This window comes from Arachis stenosperma, unplaced genomic scaffold, assembly GCF_014773155.1.
Source record: "Arachis stenosperma cultivar V10309 unplaced genomic scaffold, arast.V10309.gnm1.PFL2 arast.V10309.gnm1.Scaffold_100029, whole genome shotgun sequence".
NCBI classification, from domain to species: domain Eukaryota; kingdom Viridiplantae; phylum Streptophyta; class Magnoliopsida; order Fabales; family Fabaceae; genus Arachis; species Arachis stenosperma.
Genome location: NW_026651371.1, coordinates 1 through 3,753, shown reverse-complemented (window position 1 = coordinate 3,753; position 3,753 = coordinate 1).

Below are 3,753 nucleotides of genomic sequence, written 5' to 3'. Positions count from 1 at the left end.
AAGGAGAACGAAACGGCGGCGCAGAGGAAACCCCGGAAAGGCACACGGAAAGATTCGGGGAAGAAGAACTAAGAGAGAAAAGAAGCAGTGCTCGAAAAAGGAGACGGCGAAACTTAGAAAAACAGGAAGGAAACAGAATAAAACGAAGAAAAAGGAAGGGAGCGAATAAATAATGCCTTCACAGAGCCCGAACGGAAATCGAGGAGAAACGGTAAAAAGCAATAAATGCAGGAACGGCCATTTTTGAATTTTGAAAACTACTATGCCCGAGCTCGACCTCCAAAAAAGGACGAACTCGGGCAGGGGCACTGTTCATACCCTGACCGGGCTCCTCCAACTCGGCAAATCTATGAAAGGTCCGACCTCGTCCTAAGGCCCACGCCTAGAGGTCGGACCTCGGACAACAAAGCAAAGAAGGCCCATCAAAAGGAACGCAGCCCAAAACCTAAAGGCCGAAAAAGCCTAGCAAAGGCGGTTCCACAAAAATAGGGATAAAACCCCGAAAGATAAGATAAGATAAGAATATCTTATCCAGGGAAGATCACGGCCAAACTACTATAAATACACTGGAGCACCCAGGTATGACACACATTCCACATTCTACACATATCTGCTTGGACCCATGCTAACTTAAGCATCGGAGTGTCATTGCAGGTACAACCACCAACCACTCTACATATCAAGCTCGGGTCCCTGACCCCCACCTCGGGCCTCTCCAGACGACCGAGCTATACGTTTCAGGTAACCCTCGGAACACATAGTAAGATAATTCTTTGGATCCGGGTTCATACTTTGATCATGGTTCTTGGTGATCCATGCATTGGCATAGAACTCTTGAACCATCAAGATTCCGACTTGTTGAATGGGGTTGGTAAGCACTTCCCAACCTCTTCTTCGGATCTCATGGCGGATCTCCGGATATTCACCCTTTTTGAGTGAAAAGGGGACCTCGGGGATCACCTTCTTCAAGGCCACAACTTCATAGAAGTGATCTTGATGCACCCTTGAGATGAATCTATCCATCTCCCATGACTCGGAGGTGGAAGCTTTTGCCTTCCCTTTCCTCTTTCTAGAGGTTTCTCCGGCCTTGGATGCCATAAATGGTTATGGAAAACGAAAAAGCAACGCTTTTACCACACCAAACTTAAAAGGTTTCTCGTCCTCGAGCAAAAGAAAAGAAGAGAGTAGAAGAAGAAGAAATGAGGAGAAGGGAATGGCTTAGTGTATTCGGCCAAAGAGGGGGGAGAAGTGGTGTTTAGGTTGTGTGAAAATGAAGGAGTGAAGAAGGGTATTTATAGGAGAGAGGGGGGATGGGGTTCGGCCATTATGGGTGGGTTTGGGAGGGAAAGTGGTTTGAATTTTGAAGGGTGAGGTTTGTGGGGTTTTATGAAAGATGGATGTGAGTGGTTAAGAGAAGACGGGATTTGATAGGTGAAGGATTTTTGGGGAAGAGGTATTGAGGTGATTGGTGAATGGGGGGGAAGAGAGAGAGTGGTGGTGGGGTAGGTGGGGATCCTGTGGGTCCACAGATCCTGTGGTGTCAAGGAAAAGTCATCCCTGCACCAAATGTTGCTCAAAATCACGTTTGAGCCATTTCTGGCGTTAAACGCCGGGCTGGTGCCCATTCCTGGCGTTTAACGCCAGGTTCTTGCCCTTTTCTGGCGTTTAACGCCAGTCTGGTGTCCCTTTCTGGCGTTTAACGCCCAGAATGGTGCCAGACTGGGCGTTAAACGCCCAACTGCTAGCCTCACTGGCGTTTAAACGCCAGTGAATTCTTCCTCCAGGGTGTGCTGTTTTTCTTCCTGTTTTTCATTCTGTTTTTGCTTTTTCAATGGATTTTGTGGCTTCTTATGATCATCAACCTACAGAAAACATAAAATAACAAAGAGAAATATATAAAATATAATCATTGGGTTGCCTCCCAACAAGCGCTTCTTTAATGTCAGTAGCTTGACAGAGGGCTCTCATGGAGCCTCACAGATACTCAGAGCAATGTTGGAACCTCCCAACACCAAACTTAGAGTTTGAATGTGGGGGTTCAACACCAAACTTAGAGTTTGGTTGTGGCCTCCCAACACCAAACTTAGAGTTTGACTGTGGGGGCTCTGTTTGTCTCTGATTTGAGAGAAGCTCTTCATGCTTCCTCTCCATGGTGACAGAGGGATATCCTTGAGCCTTAAACGCAAAGGATTTTTTTTCACTTGAATGATCAGTTCACCTCCATCAACATCAATCACAGCCTTTGCTGTGGCTAGGAAGGGTCTGCCAAGGATGATGGATTCATCCATGCACCTCCCAGTCTCTAGGACTATGAAATCAGTAGGGATGTAATGGTTTTCAACCTTTACCAAAACATTCTCCACGAGTCCATGAGCTTGTTTTCTTGAATTGTCTGCCATCTCTAGTGAGATTCTTGCAGCTTGTACCTCAGAGATCCCTAGCTTCTCCATTACAGAGAGAGGCATGAGGTTTACACTTGACCCTAAGTCACAGAGCCTTCTTAAAGGTCATGGTGCCTATGGTACAAGGTATTGAAAACTTCCCAGGATCTTGTCTCTTTTGAGGTAATTTCTGCCTAGACAAGTCATCCAGTTCTTTGGTGAGCAAAGGAGGTTCATCCTCCCAAGTCTCATTTCCAAATAACTTGTTATTTAGCTTCATGATTGCTCCAAGGTATTTAGCAACTTGCTCTTCAGTGACATACTCTCCTCTTCAGAGGAGGAATACTCATCAGAGCTCATGAAAGGCAGAAGTAAGTCCAATGGAATCTCTATGGTCTCATTTTGAGCCTCAGATTCCCATGGTTCCTCATTGGGGAACTCAGTGGAGGTTAGTGCACCCCTTGAGGTATTCCTCAGTGGTCCTCTTCCTCTCTTTCCTCTCCAGATTCAGCCATGTTGATGGCCTTGCACTCTCCTTTAGATTTTCTTCTGTGTTGCTTGGGAGAGTACTAGGAGGGAGTTCAGAACTTTCTTGCTCAGCTGTCCCACTTGTGCTTCCAAATTCCTAATGGAAGACCTTGTTTCAGTCATGAAACTTTGAGTGGTTTTGATTAGATCAGAGACCATGGTTGCTAAGTTAGAGGGATTTTGCTTAGCATTCTCTGTCTGTTGCTGATAAGATGATGGAAAGGCTTGTTATTGCTAAACCTGTTTCACCATTGTTGTTGTTGAAACCTTGTTGAGGTCTCTCTTGATTCTTCCATGAGAAATTTGGGTGATTTCTCCAGAAGAATTATAGGTGTTTCCATAGGGTTCTCCTAGGTAATTCACCTCTTCCATTGAAGGGTTCTCAGGATCATAAGCTTCTTCCTCAGGTGAAGCATCCTTAGTACTGCCAGGTGCATTTTGCATTCCAGACAGACTTTGAGAAATCAAATTGACTTGTTGAGTCAATATCTTATTCTGGGCCAGTATGGCATTCAGAGTGTCAATCTCAAGAACTCCTTTCTCTGATAGTCCCATTGTTCACAGGATTCCTTTCAGAAGTGTACATGAATTGGTTATTTGCAACCATCTCAATTAGTTCCTGAGCCTCTGTAGGCGTCTTCTTCAGATGAAGATCCTCCAGCAGAGCTATCCAAAGACATCTTGGATAGTTCAGAGAGACCATCATAGAAAATACCTATGATGCTCCAATCAGAAAGCATGTCTGAGGGACATTTTGATAATTGTTTGTATCTTTCCCAAGCTTCATAGAGGGATTCTCCATTCTGTCTGAAGGTTTGGACTTCCACTCTAAGCTTACTCCATT